At 45.1% G+C, this 22823-nt stretch overlaps 1 protein-coding gene across 1 annotated transcript in view; it reads right to left on the bottom strand.

Annotated features, from left to right (window-relative positions):
- Positions 1 to 3145, bottom strand: part of BNIP3 (BCL2 interacting protein 3) — a 136772-nt gene extending 133627 nt beyond the window's left edge. The window contains exon 1 of the mRNA XM_053781160.2: positions 3090 to 3145. The gene's annotated coding sequence lies outside the window, so the exon portion shown is untranslated. The remainder of the gene's footprint in view (positions 1 to 3089) is intronic.
- Positions 3146 to 22823: the final 19678 nt, after the last annotated feature.

Here is a 22823-nt window from a genome sequence, read left to right as displayed (position 1 = left end):
TTTCATGATTATTCTTTCACCTCAAGACCTCTCTCTAACAACTATACACACCAATGTCTTATTTGTCTCTCTGTGAATTGATAAAGTCACTTGTGGACGGAACGTCTTTATAAATAAAGCGTCATTATTGAGACCCGTATACACAAGAGAACATGTAAGCCCGCAGCCTGGACAACACCAGTAACTGCTAATAGTATCGTGATTCCGACAAGCTGTGCATGAAAACACCTACATTTCAGGACATTTATTAATGGAAAAATTCGTCACGAGGCCCTTCTTCAGCCCCAATGTTGAGTAATCTCAAGATAAAAAAAAAAGGTTATTATATAGTAGTGTGGGACGGGACTAAGATGTAGGTAGGTAGGTAGTCGTAACACTGACGGAGCACCGTGGTAGCCTCAAGTGGTGAAGCAGGTTGAAGGAAATGGGCATCGCTTCTACCCCCCCCCCCTCACTTCATACTCACTAGTACAACCTGCCCCGCCATACCCTTGCTATACGTATATCAGTTGTTCCAGACTACTACTGAAGAAGCTACTCGTAATGCAACTTTGTCCCGTGGTCTGGTAGCCAACGCTCTCACCTACTAAATGTCCGCGGTTCGATCTAATCTAGCCTAACCTAATCTAACATTACCTAATCTAACCTAACCTAGTCTAACCTGAACTTGTCTAACCTAATCTAATCTAAGGTAACCTAACTTGATCTAATCGAACCAAACATTACTTAGCTTAAAATTACCTCTCCAATTGTTCGCTAACTTTAGATAATCAAATTCACTCTGTGACTTTATTGTTTGTCATCCCAGCGAGACCTGTGGACGTCTGCTGTAGTACCACTTGTAGCAGCAACAACAGCAGTAGCAACAACAACAGCAGTAACAACAACAGCGTCAAAAAGATCCCTAGACTGAGGAGCAAGAGGAAAAACTGGCGGCTGAGGAGCTACACTAACAGAACGTGACTACAATCACGCTAGCACTACTGCAAGGGAATTGCCCAGCCAGCTTTCACACCTGTGAGCGTACGTACACACTTATGAACGTGCATACACAAGCACGTACATACCTATGAACGTACATACACAGACATGAACACTCGAGGAAAATTCAACCGAATGGAGATCAGGTAGGGTTACAAAGGGATCTGGACAGGCTGTAAGCCTGGTCCAGTAACTTGCTCCTGGAGTTTAACTCCACCAAGTGCAAAGTCATGAAGATTGGGGAAGAGCAAAGAAGACCACAGACAGAGTACAGGCTAGGGGGCCAAAGATTGCAAACCTCTCTCAAAGAGGTCAGTATAATACCGAGCACATCTCCAGGCGCCCATATGCTGCTGCAGCATATGGGCACCTGGCAAACTTAGAAATAGCATTCCAACATCTCAGTAAGGAATAGTTCAAGACTGTACAGTGTACAATGTGTACGTCAGGCAAGTACTGGAGTACGCAGCGCCGGTTTGGAGCCCCACACCTGGTCAAGCACGTCAAGAAATTAGAGAGAGTGCAAAGGTTTACAACAAGATTAGTCTCGGAGCTCAGGGGAAATCGACCTGACGACAATGGAGGACCCAGTCCCATAGCTAAGAGGCATGTCCTACGAAGAAAGTTTAAGGAAAATCGACCTGACGACACTGGAGGACAGAAGGATTAGGGAAGACATGATAACGACTTATAAAATACTGCGAGGAATTGACAAGGTGGACAAAGACAGGATGTTCCTGAGATTCGACATAGAAACAAGGGGTCACAATTGGAAGCTGAAGACTCAGATGAGTCAAAGGGATGTTAGGAAGTATTTCTTCATTCACAGAGTTATCAGGAAGTGGAATAGTCTGGACAGTGACGTGATGGAGGCAGGAACCATACATAGTTTTATGACTAAGTATGATAAAACTCATGGACCAGGGAGAGAGAGGGCCTAGTAGCAATAAGTGAAGAGGCGAAGCCAGGAGCTATGAATCGACCCCTGCAACCACAAATAGGTGAGTACACATAAACGTGCGGCCAAGTGTGACAGTCAGCAGCTGTATGAGTCCCAGTGACACCATCAACGTATTCTGTTAGCTTCGCTGATGGAAAACATACGAGGCTAAGAGAGCGGTCCCCCGGGTCTGTGACCTCACGGTGGGACCACCACCACGAGGTAAACACTGAGTCTTCCCCAATACCCCCCCCCCCCCCGTCTCTCTCTCTCTTTCTACCCCCTTACACAAGTGACCCCCAAAATTATTTCCCGCTGCCGTTTTCTAAGTTGCCTGACTAAGGGATTTCCTGGCCCCGGAGAGATCAGCCTCTGTGCTAAATTCATCTTCCTCACTGCTATCTAGTGTCACTCTTCCTCCATCGCCTTTCCTGTCTCCCCCGTTCTCAACATCCTTATCACACCCATACACATTAATTAAACTCTCCCAGCCATTCCCGATCATGCAGCTCGCATGACCACAGGCGGCCCTCCGGGTCAAATTTCGAATCTATGAAGACAAATCCCAATGGAAATAAGTCCCTTTGTCCGACTTTTTTGGGTTATCCTAGGTAATTTACACTATGTATGATAACTGTTATTATGTGTACCTGTGTCTAGACAAACTTACTTACCCTTCGAGTAGTCTACGACGCGTTCCTTCACACGCAACGTCAAAGTGCAGAGAATACATTACGTTGTCATCCGTCAAAGCGTGGGCGTACATTGTCATTCTTGAGCACTTTACATTATATTTCCACATAGTGCAAAAATACATACATTTGCCGCCTTCGACTCCTCAGTAAATCTTCCGTACTGCTGTTGGTATATAGGGAGGTGAGGGTATTGTAAGGATAGACACACACACACACACACACACACACACACACACACACACACACACACACACACACACACACACAAACACACACACACACACACACACACACACACACACACACACACACACACACACACACACACACACAGGAGCTGTGACTCGACCCCTGCAACCACAACTAGGTAAGTACACACACACACTGTCAGTGAAGAGGCTGGGCCAGGAGCTGAGTCTCGACCCCTGCAACCACAATTAGGCGAGTACAATTAGGTGAGCACACACACACACCTCCACCTGCCACCGGCCTCCCCCACAAGCGGGCCACCACTGACTTGGGCAGCCTCGCCATGACCACATTTATATATACCATGTGGCACTTCGGTGGTCACGTGACCCGTGACACACGTCAGAGCCGTAGTGGTGTGAGGCTCGACCCAACAGGCACTCGTCATACCAATACAAACATACATACACATATGTCATATACCTGGTTACCTGGAGGTTATTCCGGGGATCAACGCCCCGCGGCCCGGTCCATGACCAGGCCTCCCAGTGGATCAGGGCCTGATCAACCAGGCTGTTACTGCTGGTCGCACGCAGTCCAACGTACGAGCCACAGCCCGGCTGATCCGGCACTGACTTTAGGTATCTGTAAAGTTCTCTCTTGAAGGCAGCCAGGGGTTTATTGGCAATTCCCCTAATGCTTGATGGGAGGCTGTTGAACAGTCTTGGGCCCCGGACACTTATGGTGTTTTCCCTTAGTGTACCAATGGCGCCCCTACTTTTAATTGGGGGCGTTTTGCATTGCCTGCCCAGTCTTTTACTTTCGTAGGGAGTGATTTCTGTGTGCAGATTTGGGACCATTCCTTCCAGGATTTTCCAAGTGTAGATTATGATATATCTCTCCCTCCTGCGTTCCAACGAGTACAAGTCAAGTGCTTCCAAGAGTTCCCAGTAGTTATGGTGCTTGACAGAACTTATACATGCAGTAAAGGATCTCTGTACACTAGATCTGCGATTTCACCTGCTTTGAATGGAGATGTTAATGTACAGCAGTATTCCAGCCTAGAGAGAACAAGTGATTTGAAAAGGATCATCATTGGCTTGGCATCTCTCGTTTCGAACGTTCTCATTATCCATCCTATCACCTCTAGGTTGTATACACCTAGAGTTGTATATGACAGATGTATATCTGTGTATATACATCAAGATGTATATCTTTCAAGTATTCATATCCAGAGGTATATCTTAGGGTATATACTCCGAAGTGTATACTTTCAGTGTACATGTAACGGAAGATGTATATCTCTAAGGGTATATACGCAGAGAGTTTTTTTATAATCACTGTTTTAGAGATTGAAATATTCGTGAAATTAGTATATAGACCAATTGCACCTTGGTGCCATGCGCAGTGCCATGCTTCAACCTATCAAACTAACTCTAGGATGGTGCCATCCCATCAAGATTCTTTTAAAAAACACTGAGACGAGCTCAAAAATCTTGCACGAAACAGACCAACAGGACGCTAGGTAGCCCGGAAGAGACACCTATGAAATTAGTTGACTGAGTTATTTATTTATTTATTTTTTGCTTCCTTCAAGATTTTCGTTAACAACTTGATTACTCCTCATTCTATCAGCTTCAAATATTCCACACATGTGTACTGCAACAAGGGTGAGGTGGTCTGGTGGCTAAAGCTCCCGCTTCACACACGGAGGGCCCGGGTTCGATTCCCGGCGGGTGGAAATTCCGACACGTTTCCTTACACCTATTGTCCTGATCACCTAGCAGCAAATAGGTACCTGGGTGTTAGTCGACTGGTGTGGGTCGCATCCTGGGGGACAAGATTAAGGACCCCAATGGAAATAAGTTAGACAGTCCTCGATGACGCACTGACTTTCTTGGGTTATCCTGGGTGGCTAACCCTCCGGGGTTAAAAATCCGAACGAAATCTTATCTTATCTTATTGTGGGGATTACGTTATCTTAAGGATGAATACAATAAGAGGACCACTGTTAGTCTTGGGTATTCGTCTTCCAGCTGACGGTTCAAAGCCCCAGCAGCCACGGGTCTGGGGTCTCCTATATTGTCAACTATCTTAGTTCCCACTGAACTGACACAGTTCGATGATGACCAGGGTTAACACTCGCCCTGAACACATATATTATCCAGGTATTTCAAGTATGTCACCTGGAAATTCATAGGCGAATTTTACCTGGATTTACCTGGAGACATACCTGGAGAGGGTTCCGGTCTGAGACCAGGTCAAGGTTTAGGCTGTGTAAGTGCAAATCTGCCAATATATATTAACGTAGTTAAACATGTTTTGAATTGTTAGGTAAGACACATATGCAACAGTTAGGTATCTAGGTGGTCTGGTGGCTATTTCGAATTCCCGGCGGGTGGAAATTCCGACACGTTTCCTTACACGTTTGCCTACACAGTAGGTACTTCTGGTGTGGGTCGCAGTCGAGTACAGTCCTCGAAACTGACTTTCTTGTTATCCTGATCCGGGGTTAGAAGAAATCATCTTATCTTATCTTACACAGAAGATACTTGAAGACGATGTAATCAGTCCATCACCCTTAAAGTTTTGAGGTGGTCAGTCCCTCAGTCTGGAGAAGAGCATTGTTCCATAGTATGAAACAATATGGAGATGAAGTGACAGGATGGAGCCTTATATAGCGCCAAGAGGTGAGACGTAGGTCACTAGAAGAGGTAAGAACTCAGATGTTGGGAGGTCAGGTCCCTCTCAAATCCAGCCGTTCTCACTAGTAGAGGTTGTCGAAGTTGATTGTAGGTCTGTACCAAGATACCCTTGTGTTGCAGTGTCTGACAGATTGAACAATAAAATGGTATAAAATACCGACAGGTTGTTAGGTAAGACACATATGCAACAGTTAGGTATCTTTATGTTCTGAATTGTTGGATCCCTTATACTGAAGAATGCTTCTCATGGCTGGCTTCAAACTTTTAGTACTGACTTGTTTTGCAAGACAAAGTTCACTTTCCTGTTGTGTTGCATTAATCCCAGTTTATCAATTTTATTAAATAAACTGTAATTCTGATTCCCATTCAATAACTTGGGCTGTGGAGATGCAAATTTGTCTGTTTATTAGTACAATAAATACACTTAGAAACCACGGTACGGGTGGGGGTCGAACTCACGGCAAGTGAATCGTAAAACTCCAGGCCAGTCTAACATGTAATATTTATAGGCTTAACATCGTATAATATCTAAATGGCTAGAGGGGCATTGCGTAAAAAATTACATGGCGTAAGTTTGAAATATTTTCAAAGCTAGATATCCGAATTTCTTATTGCTTCGGAAGAGTTTATGTAATACTTCAAGATTTGGGAAACTAAAGGCTATAAAACCCATTAAAAAAATCAGTCTTCCTCTACGTAAGACACACTAGTGTTGAAAGTTTGAAGGTAACCAGGAGAAGCATTCTTCAGCTGTCGCACAGAATCCAGTAATCCCAAGTGTATTTATGACTCACGAAATCGTAACAGAACGATTGCAAACTAATCACGGTGGCTACGACTCACTGCCGTGAGTTCGATCCCCACCCGTACAGTGGTTAGTTTGCAATCGTTCTGTTACGATTCCAGGTATCATCTCTGCTCCATATAGAAAACTGTCAGTGTAGGTTTGCTTATTCATGAACATTTGAGAATACCTGAGTAGTTGTCATCAGTCACGAGTATTTCTAGATATTCTTGAAGGGTTTACGATATAAGGAAGTATCCATGATGCAAGATAATACTCACAGTGCAACATAATATCTGGAGAATTACTGCCTCTAAAATGACAAAATGTACATGACAGTCCTGAGACAGAGGGATTCCCATGTTAATGAGCGCCGCCTAGCCATTATGTACCATGGACAGCTGCAGGTAACCCAGTTTCATGGTAACCAAGGTGGAAGTAACACGCAGAGAGTGAGAGAGAGAGGCTAGTTTACCTGGAGTTTACCCGGAGTCTACCTGGAGTTGGAGTGGGTTAGTTTATTTTTACTTGTGGAAAGGTTATGCACCAGTTGGGAGAGTAAAAAAAAATGTAATAATAATAACCATTAATTTTTAAAGGGGTCGAGGGGTAAGCCAGCGGAAGGCCTTGATCAGATGACCAAAACCTCCAGTGGCGGGTCATTACATGACTAAGATCCGCTTCAGGAAACACTTGTCCTGTTTCCTGACAAACCTAACCTAGTTGGGAGGCAGACCAGATTGAAGTCTGGACGAATGAAAATTGTTATTTAAACCGTGAGAGGAAAAAAATTCTGGACTTTTGTGAGACAGTGGTCACATACACAGACCCCCCCCCACCGCGTAGACGTGACCCAGGTTCAGGGGGAGGGACAGGGTGACCCAGGTTCAAGGGAAGGGGCTTGGTGACCCAGGTTCAGGGGGAGGGTCATGGTGGCCTTGGTTCAGGGTGAGGGGGAAGGGGGGATACTTGACCAGAGGTGTTAATACCGCTCCCCAGAGCTTGTCGCTTTTACCTGAGGCATTCTTAGGCACATCCTCCCCAGGCTTCACATCCCACTCATCCTCCCCAGACTGGACGTCCCACACATCCTTCCCAGACTGCACGTCCAATCTTTACTGAGAACTAACACGAGTGGCAACACGTACATCACTCTCAGAAAGCATAGCTGTGTTACAGTAGCTGTGTATGTGTGTATGTGTGTGTGTGTGTGTGTGTGTGTGTACTCACCTATTTGTACTCACCTATTTGTGGTTGCAGGGGTCGAGTCCTAGCTCCTGGCCCCGCCTCTTCACCGGTTGCTACTAGGCCCTCTCTCTCCCCGCTCCATGAGCTTTATCAAACCTCGTCTTAAAACTGTGTATGGTTCCTGTCTCCACTACGTCATTTTCTAGGCTATTCCACTGCCTTACAACTCTATGACTGAAGAAATACTTCCTACTATCTCTCTGGCTCATTTGTGTCTTCAACTTCCAATTGTGGCCTCTTGTTTCTGTGTCCCCTCCCTGGAACATCCTGTCCTTGTCCACCTTGTCTATTCCACGCAGTATTTTATATGTCGTTATCATGTCTCCCCTGACCCTCCTGTCCTCCAGTGTCGTCAGGCCGATTTCCCTTAATCTTTCTTCATAGGACATTCCCATTAGCTCTGGAACTAACCTTGTTGCAAACCTTTGTACTTTCTCTAGTTTCTTGACGTGCTTTATCAAGTGCGGGTTCCAAACAGGTGTGTGTGTGTGTGTGTGTGTGTGTGTGTGTGTGTGTGTGTGTGTGTGTGTGTGTGTGTGTGTGTGTGTGTGTGTGTGTGTGTGTGTGTGTGTGTGTGTGTGTGTGTGTGTGTGCGTGCGTGTGTGTATGTGTGTGTGAACCTGCCAGGTATTTGTATACCTGGTGATCCCTCCATAGATCATGGCCCCTCCACCCCGCTCTCAGACTACACCTGCTGCCTCTCCATCTGATTAGTCAGGCTACTGGTGCTTGTGGCACGTAGTCTGATGTAGATTCAAGCCCTTGAGTCCGCCTCTTTAACTTTCTGTTGGCTGACGTGACCTGTCTGTCGTATTTAATGTCGCGAGTTCATTTTCCCATACAACATGGGTACAATCTAGGCTGTCTTTCCCAGTATGTCTGCTCAGTGTTGTTGTGTAATGGCTTATTAACTTGGATCTTCAATTTCCAACTGTTTCCCCCCTCGCTCTGGTCCTTCTCTTATTTTCTTTTTTTGTCCTGTCCATCTTTTATCTGCCTAGGAGTATTTTGAGAAAGACCTGATTTACATGGGCCAGTAGGTCTCCTGCAGTGTTCCTCCATTCCACTTACCTACTCTTGATCCATCCCTTGGATATGACCTAATTCCACTGGGGAATTTCGCCTATCCGTGACAAAGCCTTCGTATGCTACACTGTTGCGATCGGATCTCCTCTGGTTCTCCAGTCTTTTGAGTACCGAGGTTCAGTTCAAGCAGTTATCATGCCTTTATCTTTCTCAGTTCCGGCATCAACTTGCCGGTGAAACCCGTGTACTCTGTAGTTTGTTTGTGCACTTTAATTATTGTTGGCCAAACGAAACTTCCTGGAAGATGGTTCAACGTACCTTCGTGAAGAGCACCTGGAAAGAGGCTTCATTTAGTGTTCCCTGGCCTATATACATGTAACTCCAGCAGCCTGACTAGTGAGAGGCGGAGCCGGGATTGATGAACGAAGGATCGAGCCTTCACCACACCTTGCGCTGAATGACCCACACAGGTTTAGTTGTGTATGTCATTCCAGGCTGTGTATGTTTGCCAGGCTGACGTGAGCCACTTAAGACTCTGAAGGCTCTCTTGGCACCAGATATTCCCAGATGTTCTCTTTGTTGTGGCAGACTCTGTATGACCCCTACGGATTTAGCGTTGCCCATGAAAACAGTATTAATAGTATCTTCGTTGCTATAATTAGGGTGCCAAATATGAACAAACATTGCCTGGCACTTGAATTGGCACCGTCTGCTGTGTACAACTGTTAGCTTGATGGTGGTGCTGTTAACTTGGTGGTGATGCTGTTAACTTGGTGGTGTTGCTGTTAACTTGGCGGTGTTGCTGTTAACATGGCGGTGTTGCTGTTAACTTGCTCATCTCATCACCAGTGACACAGACAGTGGTGGAAGTACACAGGAGTCCTGTCTTTTCAAATCGTTACTCTACATGAGTTTGTTGCCCTCGTGGTATTCCTTGACAACATTCCACTATCTTACCTCACACTTTAGCCTCAATCTTTGTGGTATTTCTTGACACATTCCACTACTTTTCTTCCCATTCTAGTCTCAATCTTCGTGGTATTCCTTGACAACATTCCACTATCTTACCTCACACTTTAGCCTCAGTCTTCGTGGTATTCCTTGACAACATTCCACTGTCTTACCTCTCACTCTAGTCTCAATCTTCGTGGTATTCCTTGACATCATTTCACTATCTTTCCTTTCTAGCTTGAGTCTCCATCATGTATGTCAGTCCATCCTGCTGAATTGTGTCACAAATCATCCTCAAACTGAGGAATATGCAAACTGACTGAATTTCTCTTTCCTGTATTTTCTCGGTGAGTCAGTCAGTTACAGGTTCATACTATGTTCGTGAGGCAGGACTTTCTACTTATTTTGTGAGGCAGGACTTTCTCTTAATTTGTGAGGCAGAACTTTCTCTTATTTTGTGAGGCAGGACTTTCTCTTATTTTGTGAGGCAGAACTTTCTCTTATTTTGTGTGGCAGAACTTTCTCTTATTTTGTGAGGCAGAACTTTCTCTTATTTTGTGAGGCAGGACTTTCTCTTATTTTGTGAGGCAGAACTTTCTCTTATTTTGTGTGGCAGAACTTTCTCTTATTTTGTGAGGCAGAACTTTCTCTTATTTTGTGAGGCAGAACTTTCTCTTATTTTGTGAGGCAGAACTTTCTCTTATTTTGTGTGGCAGAACTTTCTCTTATTTTGTGAGGCAGAACTTTCTCTTATTTTGTGAGGCAGAACTTTCTCTTATTTTGTGAGGCAGAACTTTCTCTTATTTTGTGAGGCAGAACTTTCTCTTATTTTGTGTGGCAGAACTTTCTCTTATTTTGTGAGGCAGAACTTTCTCTTATTTTGTGAGGCAGAACTTTCTCTTATTTTGTGAGGCAGAACTTTCTCTTATCTTGTGAGGCAGAACTTTCTCTTATTTTGTGAGGCAGAACTTTCTCTTATTTTGTGAGGCAGAACTTTCTCTTATTTTGTGAGGCAGAACTTTCTCTTATTTTGTGAGGCAGAACTTTCTCTTATTTTGTGAGGCAGAACTTTCTCTTATTTTGTGAGGCAGAACTTTCTTTTATTTTGCGAGGCAGGACTTTCTCTTACATCTCTTAGTTTGTTTTCTCAAACAATTTTAATTTAAACATTTAAAAAACAACGCTTCTGTTTCAGCAGAGTCTACCCTATACTCTTGCATATTCTTAAGTAAGTTTATTCAGGTATACACAGGTATTCTTAAAGTATTTTTGATGTATTCCTAAAGTATATTCTTGTGATATTCTTATTCCTGAGATATTCTTAAAGTATTCTTGTGATACTGTTTTTATTAGCATCATAAAAGGAGGGGAGGAAGGAAGGGGTGGGGAAAGTGGCACTGCAGGTGGCACCACATCTCTGCTGCCTCTACAGGTGTGTCAGTGCCAACAACACGTGGCTCAGGAACGTTACTACTGCTGCTGCTGCCTACCACACTGAACACTGAGAGTGAATACCAAGAATGACTGACACTGTTGTAACACAGCTAGTGGCACTGTTGTGACACAGCTAGTGGCACTGTTGTGACTTGTGACACAGCTAGTGGCACTGTTGTGACTTGTGACACAGCTAGTGACACTTTTGTGACTGTTGTGACACAGCTAGCGGCACTGTTGTGACTTGTGACACAGCTAGTGGCACTATTGTGACACAGCTAGTGGCACTGTTGTGACACAGCTAGTGGCACTGTTGTGACACAGCTAGTGGCACTGTTGTGATACAGCTAGTGGCACTGTTGTGACTTGTGCCACAGCTAGTGGCACTGTTTTGACTTGTGACACAGCTAGTGACACTTTTGTGACTGTTGTGACACAGCTAGCGGCACTGTTGTGACTTGTGACACAGCTAGTGACACTATTGTGATTATTGTGACACAGCTAGTGGCACTGTTGTGGTACAGCTAGTGGCACCGTTGTGGTACAGCTATTGCCACTGTTGTGACACAGCTAGTGGCACTGTTGTGACACAGTTAGTGCCACTGTTGTGACACAGCTAGTGGCACTGTTGTGGTACAGCTATTGCCACTACTGTGACACAACTAGTGGCATTGTTATCACGTACACACAGGCTGTATAAGTTGTATCATGTACTTGTACCGATAGAAATTATTATAATTATTATAATAATAATTATCAATAATAATAATAATAATAATAATAATAATAATATTATTATTATTATTATTATTATTATTATTATTATTATTATTATTAATATTATTATTATTATTATTATTATTATTATTATTATTATTATTATTATTATTATTATTATTATTATTATTATTATTATTATTATTATTAGTTATCGCGTAAACTCACACCTAATTATCACGTACACACAGACTAGTTATCTTATCAATCAGAAACGATAGATAAAGTTATATTTGTAGCTTTTCTTAACGTTATCTTCGTTATTTTTTGAACCATAACTCACAGCGCTTAATACACACAGACGAGTATATCTCAGTATATACGTGTATATATATATATATATATATATATATATATATATATATATATATATATATATATATATATATATATATATATATATATATATATATATATATATATATATATATATATATATATACCTGGAGTTTACCTGGAGAGAGTTCCGGGGGTCAACGCCCCCGCGGCCCGGTCTGTGACCAGGCCTCCTGGTGGATCAGAGCCTGATCAACCAGGCTGTTGCTGCTGGCTGCACGCAAACCAACGTATGAGCCACAGCCCGGCTGATCCGGAACTGACTTTAGGTGCTTGTCCAGTGCCAGCTTGAAGACTGCCAGGGGTCTGTTGGTAATCCCCCTTATGTATGCTGGGAGGCAGTTGAACAGTCTCGGGCCCCTGACACTTATTGTATGGTCTCTTAACGTGCTAGTGACACCCCTGCTTTTCATTGGGGGGATGGTGCATCGTCTGCCAAGTCTTTTGCTTTCATAGTGAGTGATTTTCGTGTGCAAGTTCGGTACTAATGAAATTTACGTATATCTCTGTGTATATACATTGAAAGGTTCATATCTCTCAGTACGTTTACAGAGAGGTGGTGGTGGTATATTACACACGACATATGCTCGGTGATAAGAGACTTGGGTCAACACTCGATTTACCCGGGTTCACTCCTGGGCGAGGCTGGACTAACGGGCAAGTCCCGTAATACCCGCTGCCCATGTCCACCCAGCAGTCAGTAGATAGTGTTGTAGGGGACATTGTGTGTGTGTGTGGGAGAGGCTACACTGCTTTGACTTGGCAACCACGTTCTGCATGAGTGACCATCCAGAATCCGTAACACCAAAAGATACCCTTGTTTCATGAGATATGATATTATAGAACACTGGAAATGAGTTGGGCAAATACTTTTGTCAGTGACTTGGGTTTATGAAGGACTTGCATAATATGAGTCAGTAGGTCTGTCGCAGTGTTCCTCCTTGTTTATGTTCTAAAACACATTCAGGGAGTTATATCCTCGTTTGCTTATTAAATTAAGGCAACACATCCTGCTTGAGGCGAGCCAGTCATCAACATTACTCACCTCACACTGCATAAATAAACTATATATATATATATATATATATATATATATATATATATATATATATATATATATATATATATATATATATATATATATATATATATATATATATATATATATATATATATATATGTCGTGCCGAATAGGCAGAACTTGCGATCTTGGCTTAAATAGCAACGCTCATCTTGCCATATAGGACAAGTGAAAATTTGTGTATGCAATAATTTCGCCAAAATCATTCTGAACCTAACGAAAAAAATATATTTGATTGTGTTTGTTTAGTATTAAATTATTGTAAACAAATCTAAAATACATTTAGTTGGGTTAGGCTAAAATAAATTACACTTCTTATAATAAGGTTAGGTAAGTTTTCTAAGATTCTTTTGGTCCAAAATTGACCAATCTTACATATTCGGCACGACATATATATATATATATATATATATATATATATATATATATATATATATATATATATATATATATATATATATATATATATATATATATATATATATATATACATACATATATATATATATATATATATATATATATATATATATATATATATATATATATATATATATATATATATGTATGTATATATTTTATATTTTATTATATGATATAATCTGACGTCTCCATACGTGAGTGGCGAAACATCTGCCGTTTCGCCCTTCCGCCAGGAGAGGCGGGTGTGGCCACACCGCCCACCTGCCTGCGCAATGCCGCCCACACTGCCACTGCGCCGGGCGCAGAGAAGGCTGGGCGCCTGGATACTAATTTGGAGGGTTGGTGCGAGGAAGTGACTGCCAGTGCTCACGTACACAGTCTGCCCTGAACACACCTCATGCCACCATACCAAGGATACCACAACCATGCCAGGGATACTAGCAACCATGTCAGGGATACTAGCAGCCATGCCAGGGATACTAGCAACCATGCCAGGGACACCAGCAGTCATATCAGGGACACCAGCAACCATGTCAGGGATACCAGCAACCATGCCAGGGACACCAGCAGTCATATCAGGGATACTAGCAACTATGCCAGGGATACCAGCAACCATGCCAGGGATATCCAGAAACCATACCAGGGATACCAGCAACCATAGTTACATCACTGAACACCATACCAGGGATATCCAGCAACCATACCAGAGATACCAGCAACCATAGTTACATCACTGAACACCATACCAGGGATATCCAGCAACCATACCAGGGATACCAGCAACCATAGTTACATCACTGAACACCATACCAGGGATATCCAGCAACCATACCAGAGATACCAGCAACCATAGTTACATCACTGAACACCATACCAGGGATATCCAGCAACCATACCAGGGATACCAGCAACCATAGTTACATCACTGAACACCATACCAGGGACATCCAGCAACCATACCAGAGATACCAGCAACCATAGTTACATCACTAAACACCATACCAGGGATACCCGCAATCATAGTTACACCATACCAGGGATACCAGCACAAGATAACAGACAAGGGTTTCTTACAGTTGAGTATGTTTGCGTCCGTCAGTAAGGGACGTGTTCAACCTCCTTAGATTGTTGACGCCCGCAGTCTCACACTGTTGATATTCCCACCCACACTGTTGATATTCCCACCCACACTGTTGGTATTCCCACGCACACTGTTGATATTCCCATCCACACTGTTGGTATTCCCACACATACATTGTTGGTATACACACACACTGCTGGTATACCCGCATACACACTGTTGGTATACACACATTATTGGTATACTCACACATGTTAGTATACCCTCACACAATGTTGGTATTCCCCCCACACACATTGTGGGTACACACACACACACACACACACACACACACACACACACACACACACACACACACACACACACACACATACATTTTTGGTATACCCATACACACTCTTGGTATTCCCACACACACACACACTGTTGGTATACACACACTCACACTGTTGGTATGCCCACACACACTGTTGGTATTCCCATATACGCTGTTAGTATACCCACGTTCACTGATGGTATACCCACACACACTGTTGGTATTCCCACACACTGTCCGTATACCCACACACACTGCTGGTATTCCCACACATACTGTTGGCATACCCACACACACTGTTGACATACCCACACACACTGTTGACATACCCACACACACTGTTGACACACCCACACACACTGTTGGCACACCCACACGCACTGTTGACATATCCACACACACTGTTGGTATTCCCATATACACTGTTCGTATACCCACGTTCACTGTTGGTATACTCACGCACAGTTGGTATGCTCATGCACACTGTTGGTATCCCCATGCACACTGTTGGTATCCCCACGCATGCTGGACTGTGGGTTACCCCGTGGCTTATTTTCAATGGAGTTGTTTTGATTTCCTTCCCACAACGTTTCGCCCTGTGCAGAGCCTTATAAGTGTCTATACAGAGCGAAAGGGACTCCCAGTACAAGCGGGTGCTGAAGCACCGCACGTCCCAACTTGCCCAGGGTTCGTCCCGGGTACTTTCGGTTGTGAGCCTGAAACGCTGCCCCTGGGGCGTGATGTGGCCCACAAGACGTCAGTACTTCGAAGCCTTCTTCCTCCGAGGCTGGGATGCTGCGCCAAGAATCTCACTCATCCCAGACAGGCGACCACATCACCTGCGCATCCCCACTCACCTGCATAACTCACAGTGGAAGACACCAAAGAAGAGATGATGGATGAAGACATTTTTGTTGTTTTGGTGGGCTGTTATCTGTCACACAGCATGGCTTTCCTGTTATGCTCTGTCATACAGCATGGCCTTCCTGTCATGCTCTGTCACACAGCATGGCTTTCCTGTTATGCTCTGTCACACAGCATGGCTTTCCGGTCATGCTTTCCTGTCATGTTCTGTCATACAGCATGGGTTTTCTGTCATGCTCTGTCACACAGCATGGCTTTCCTGTCATACCACATCACACATCATGGCTTTCCTCTCATACACAGCATGGGGTTCCTCTCATACTTCATCACACAACATGGCTTTTCTGGGCTTACGAGACCTATTATTTCTGCCTGAGGTCATCTCAGCTGACACTTTAGTACCAAGAATGCGACTCACAATAGTCAACTAACACCCAGGTACCAATTTTACTGCTGGGCAGACAGGAACAAAAGGCATCAATTTAAAGTTAGACGAACAAGTTAGCTGGGATAGTCAATCTCTGTTAACAGGATGAATTGTTTAAACTTTATTAAGTTAAGTTTCACAAAGTATCATAATAAGATGGCACAATTAGCATAAGTAACTTATCGTGAGGTTGTGATTGTTTCTCCTTCAGGAGAGTGTTATTGTGTCTCCTAATAAGCACCTCACGATGGTGGACTGATTTTTTTCTTATTCCCGCTGGTTCCGTTTATATAGCAGCTATAAGCTTAGGTCATATAGGTGCAAATCTGCCAATATAGTAACAGTGAAAAATTTAGAATTGTTGAATTCCTTGCGGTAGTTCGAGAATGACTCATCCGATCTGCTTCAAACTTAACATTAGTGTGTCTTAGAGGAAAAGTGTATTATTTTTAGTATGTTTTGTAGAGTTTAATTTGCTAATTTTAAAAAACATTTTTTTTTTTGCTTTCATATTCACTCTCGTAGATGACTAAGTTACCACATTGAAAAATTAAATAAGATTCTATAATATTATTTTAACAACCAACATTACGTACATTTTCACGCAGTTTTCTTCAGACATCCAGGAGACGTTAATTTGCACCTAAAATCTACAACAAATATTAAATATTAAGCTCAATTTTAACTATTTTTTACAGTCTACTGCGAGTCCTTTCATAGGAGAATAATTTCTGTGAGTTTCATTAAGATCGATTGATTGATTCCTCTGATGTAAATGGGAGAGCAACTACCTTAAAAACTAGTCCCCATGGAAGGCGTTGTCTGTGAGGTTGACAAGAGTCACGTTCCTGTCTGTGAGGTTGACAAGAGTCACGTTCCTGTCTGTGAGGTTGACAAGAGTCACGTTCCTGTCTGTGAGGTTGACAAGAGTCACGTTCCTGTCTGTGAGGTTGACAAGAGTCACGTTTCTGTCTGTGAGGTTGACAAGAGTCACGTTCCTGTCTGTGAGGTTGACAAGAGTCACGCTCCTGTCTGTGAGGTTGACAAGAGTCACGCTCCTGTCTGTGAGGTTGACAAGAGTCACGCTCCTGTCTGTGAGGTTGACAAGAGTCACGTTTCTGTCTGTGAGGTTGACAAGAGTCACGCTCCTGTCTGTGAGGTTGACAAGAGTCACGTTTCTGTCTGTGAGGTTGACAAGAGTCACGTTCCTGTCTGTGAGGTTGACAAGAGTCACGCTCCTGTCTGTGAGGTTGACAAGAGTCACGTTCCTGTCTGTGAGGTTGACAAGAGTCACGCTCCTGTCTGTGAGGTTGACAAGAGTCACGCTCCTGTCTGTGAGGTTGACAAGAGTCACGCTCCTGTCTGTGAGGTTGACAAGAGTCACGTTTCTGTCTGTGAGGTTGACAAGAGTCACGTTCCTGTCTGTGAGGTTGACAAGAGTCACGCTCCTGTCTGTGAGGTTGACAAGAGTCACGTTCCTGTCTGTGAGGTTGACAAGAGTCACGTTCCTGTCTGTGAGGTTGACAAGAGTCACGTTCCTGTCTGTGAGGTTGACAAGAGTCATGTTCCTGTCTGTGAGGTTGACAAGAGTCACGTTTCTGTCTGTGAGGTTGACAAGAGTCACGTTCCTGTCTGTGAGGTTGACAAGAGTCACGTTCCTGTCTGTGAGGTTGACAAGAGTCACGTTCCTGTCTGTGAGGTTGACAAGAGTCACGTTCCTGTCTGTGAGGTTGACAAGAGTCACGTTTCTGTCTGTGAGGTTGACAAAAGTCACGTTCCTGTCTGTGAGGTTGATAAGAGTCACGTTCCTGTCTGTGAGGTTGACAAGAGTCACGTTCCTGTCTGTGAGGTTGACAAGAGTCACGTTCCTGTCTGTGAGGTTGACAAGAGTCACGTTCCTGTCTGTGAGGTTGACAAAAGTGACGTTCCTGTCTGTGAGGTTGACAAGTCACGTTCCTGTCTGTGAGGTTGACAAGCCACGTTCCTGTCTGTGAGGTTGACAAAAGTCACGTTCCTGTCTGTGAGGTTGATAAGAGTCACGTTCCTGTCTGTGAGGTTGACAAGAGTCACGTTCCTGTCTGTGAGGTTGACAAGTCACGTTCCTGTCTGTGAGGTTGACAAGAGTCACGTTCCTGTCTGTGAGGTTCACAAGAGTCACGTTTCTGTCTGTGAGGTTGACAAGAGTCACTTTCCTGTCTGTGAGGTTGACAAGAGTCACGTTCCTGTCTGTGAGGTTGACAAGAGTCACGTTCCCGTCTGTGAGGTTCACAAGAGTCACGTTCCTGTCTGTGAGGTTGACAAGAGTCACGTTCCTGTCTGTGAGGTTGACAAGAGTCACGTTCGTCTGTGAGGTTTACCAGAGTCACGTTCCTGTCTGTGAGGTTGACAAGAGTCACGTTCCTGTCTGTGAGGTTGACAAGAGTCACGTTCCTGTCTGTGAGGTTGACAAGAGTCACGTTCCTGTCTGTGAGGTTGACAAGAGTCACGTTCCTGTCTGTGAGGTTGACAAGAGTCACGTTCCTGTCTGTGAAGTTCACAAGAGTCACGTTCCTCTCTGTGAGGTTGACAAGAGTCACGTTCCTGTCTGTGAGGTTGACAAGAGTCACGTTCCTGTCTGTGAGGTTCACAAGAGTGACGTTCCTGTCTGTGAGGTTGACAAGAGTCACGTTCCCGTCTGTGAGGTTGACAAGAGTCACGTTCCTGTCTGTGAGGTTGACAAGAGTGACGTTCCTGTCTGTGAGGTTCACGAGAGTCACATTCCCGTCTGTGAGGTTGACAAGAGTCACGTTCCTGTCTGTGAGGTTGACAAGAGTCACGTTCCTGTCTGTGAGGTTGACAAGAGTCACGTTCCCGTCTGTGAGGTTGACAAGAGTCACGTTCCTGTCTGTGATGATTGAAGGTTTGTGGTTGTGGCGACCCTCCCACAGTGATGATTCAAGGTTTGTGGTTGTGGGGACCCTCCCACAGTGATGATTGAAGGTTTGTGGTTGTGGCGACCCTCCCACAGTGATGATTGAAGGTTTGTGGTTGTGGCGACCCTCCCACAGTGACGATTGAAGGTTTGTGGTTGTGGGGACTCTCCCACAGTGACGATTGAAGGTTTGTGGTTGTGGCGACCCTCCCACAGTGATGATTGAAGGTTTGTGGTTGTGGAGACCCTCCCACAGTGACGATTGAAGGTTTGTGGTTGTGGGGACTCTCCCACAGTGATGATTGAAGGTTTGTGGTTGTGGCGACCCTCCCACAGTGACGATTGAAGGTTTGTGGTTGTGGGGACTCTCCCACAGTGATGATTGAAGGTTTGTGGTTGTGGCGACCCTCCCACAGTGATGATTGAAGGTTTGTGGTTGTGGCGACCCTCCCACAGTGATGATTGAAGGTTTGTGGTTGTGGCGACCCTCCCACAGTGATGATTGAAGGTTTGTGGTTGTGGGGACCCTCCCACAGTGATGATTGAAGGTTTGTGGTTGTGGCGACCCTCCCACAGTGATGATTGAAGGTTTGTGGTTGTGGCGACCCTCCCACAGTGACGATTGAAGGTTTGTGGTTGTGGCGACCCTCCCACAGTGATGATTGAAGGTTTGTGGTTGTGGCGACCCTCCCACAGTGACGATTGAAGGTTTGTGGTTGTGGGGACCCTCCCACAGTGATGATTGAAGGTTTGTGGTTGTGGGGACCCTCCCACAGTGATGATTGAAGGTTTGTGGTTGTGGGGACCCTCCCACAGTGATGATTGAAGGTTTGTGGTTGTGGGGACCCTCCCACAGTGATGATTGAAGGTTTGTGGTTGTGGCGACCCTCCCACAGTGATGATTGAAGGTTTGTGGTTGTGGCGACCCTCCCACAGTGATGATTGAAGGTTTGTGGTTGTGGGGACCCTCCCACAGTGATGATTGAAGGTTTGTGGTTGTGGGGACCCTCCCACAGTGATGATTGAAGGTTTGTGGTTGTGGGGACCCTCCCACAGTGATGATTGAAGGTTTGTGGTTGTGGGGACGACCCTCCCACAGTGATGATTGAAGGTTTGTGGTTGTGGGGACCCTCCCACAGTGACGATTGAAGGTTTGTGGTTGTGGGGACCCTCCCACAGTGATGATTGAAGGTTTGTGGTTGTGGGGACTCTCCCACAGTGATGATTGAAGGTTTGTGGTTGTGGGGACCCTCCCACAGTGATGATTGAAGGTTTGTGGTTGTGGGGACCCTCCCACAGTGATGATTGAAGGTTTGTGGTTGTGGGGATCCTCCCACAGTGATGATTGAAGGTTTGTGGTTGTGGGGACCCTCCCACAGTGATGATTGAAGGTTTGTGGTTGTGGGGACCCTCCCACAGTGATGATTGAAGGTTTGTGGTTGTGGGGATCCTCCCACAGTGATGATTGAAGGTTTGTGGTTGTGGCGACCCTCCCACAGTGATGATTGAAGGTCTGTGGTTGTGGGGACCCTCCCACAGTGATGATTGAAGGTTTGTGGTTGTGGGGACCCTCCCACAGTGATGATTGAAGGTTTGTGGTTGTGGGGACCCTCCCACAGTGATGATTGAAGGTTTGTGGTTGTGGGGACCCTCCCACAGTGATGATTGAAGGTTTGTGGTTGTGGGGACCCTCCCACAGTGATGATTGAAGGTTTGTGGTTGTGGGGACCCTCCCACAGTGATGATTGAAGGTTTGTGGTTGTGGGGACCCTCCCACAGTGATGATTGAAGGTTTGTGGTTGTGGGGACCCTCCCACAGTGATGATTGAAGGTTTGTGGTTGTGGGGACCCTGCCACAGTGATGATTGAAGGTTTGTGGTTGTGGGGACCCTCCCACAGTGATGATTGAAGGTTTGTGGTTGTGGGGACCCTCCCACAGTGATGATTGAAGGTTTGTGGTTGTGGGGACCCTCCCACAGTGATGATTGAAGGTTTGTGGTTGTGGGGACCCTCCCACAGTGATGATTGAAGGTTTGTGGTTGTGGGGACCCTCCCACAGTGATGATTGAAGGTTTGTGGTTGTGGGGACCCTCCCACAGTGATGATTGAAGGTTTGTGGTTGTGGGGACCCTCCCACAGTGATGATTGAAGGTTTGTGGTTGTGGGGACCCTCCCACAGTGATGATTGAAGGTTTGTGGTTGTGGGGACCCTCCCACAGTGATGATTGAAGGTTTGTGGTTGTGGGGACCCTCCCACAGTGATGATTGAAGGTTTGTGGTTGTGGGGACCCTCCCACAGTGATGATTGAAGGTTTGTGGTTGTGGGGACCCTCCCACAGTGATGATTGAAGGTTTGTGGTTGTGGGGACCCTCCCACAGTGATGATTGAAGGTTTGTGGTTGTGGGGACCCTCCCACAGTGATGATTGAAGGTTTGTGGTTGTGGGGACCCTCCCACAGTGATGATTGAAGGTTTGTGGTTGTGGGGACCCTCCCACAGTGATGATTGAAGGTTTGTGGTTGTGGGGACCCTCCCACAGTGATGATTGAAGGTTTGTGGTTGTGGGGACCCTCCCACAGTGATGATTGAAGGTTTGTGGTTGTGGGGACCCTCCCACAGTGATGATTGAAGGTTTGTGGTTGTGGGGACCCTCCCACAGTGACAATTGAAGGTTTGTGGTTGTGGCGACCCTCCCACAGTGACGATTGAAGGTTTGTGGTTGTGGCGACCCTCCCACAGTGACAATTGAAGGTTTGTGGTTGTGGCGACCCTCCCACAGTGACGATTGAAGGTTTGTGGTTGTGGGGACTCTCCCACAGTGACGATTGAAGGTTTGTGGTTGTGGCGACCCTCCCACAGTGATGATTGAAGGTTTGTGGTTGTGGGGACTCTCCCACAGTGACGATTGAAGGTTTGTGGTTGTGGCGACCCTCCCACAGTGATGATTGAAGGTTTGTGGTTGTGGCGACCCTCCCACAGTGACGATTGAAGGTTTGTGGTTGTGGCGACCCTCCCACAGTGATGATTGAAGGTTTGTGGTTGTGGCGACCCTCCCACAGTGACGATTGAAGGTTTGTGGTTGTGGGGACTCTCCCACAGTGACGATTGAAGGTTTGTGGTTGTGGGGACCCTCCCACAGTGATGATTGAAGGTTTGTGGTTGTGGGGATCCTCCCACAGTGATGATTGAAGGTTTGTGGTTGTGGGGACCCTCCCACAGTGATGATTGAAGGTTTGTGGTTGTGGGGACCCTCCCACAGTGATGATTGAAGGTTTGTGGTTGTGGGGACCCTCCCACAGTGATGATTGAAGGTTTGTGGTTGTGGGGACCCTCCCACAGTGATGATTGAAGGTTTGTGGTTGTGGGGACCCTCCCTCACCTCACATATATACTAACATATTATACAAATCAAAACGAATTTTGTTCAGTTAAGTCATTCTTATTCTTTGTTGAATATTTATTTTTGAAAAAAAAAAAACAGTTTATATGACGTGCTGACAGCGGGCCAGTGGCAGTAGCAGTTGAGAGCAGTGAGGAAGCCCTTAAGAAGTCACTCTGCATCCCTTAAATGACAGGTTGCTGAAGGAAGCAGGATTGAGGTTAGTTAAGCATCTTTATCATGCAGCCCATACCCATCCTATGGAAATATAAACA

Source organism: Cherax quadricarinatus, chromosome 15, assembly GCF_038502225.1.
Source record: "Cherax quadricarinatus isolate ZL_2023a chromosome 15, ASM3850222v1, whole genome shotgun sequence".
Lineage (NCBI taxonomy): Eukaryota > Metazoa > Arthropoda > Malacostraca > Decapoda > Parastacidae > Cherax > Cherax quadricarinatus.
The sequence above is the reverse complement of the archived record's forward strand: the minus strand, read 5'-3'. Positions and strand labels throughout refer to the sequence as shown.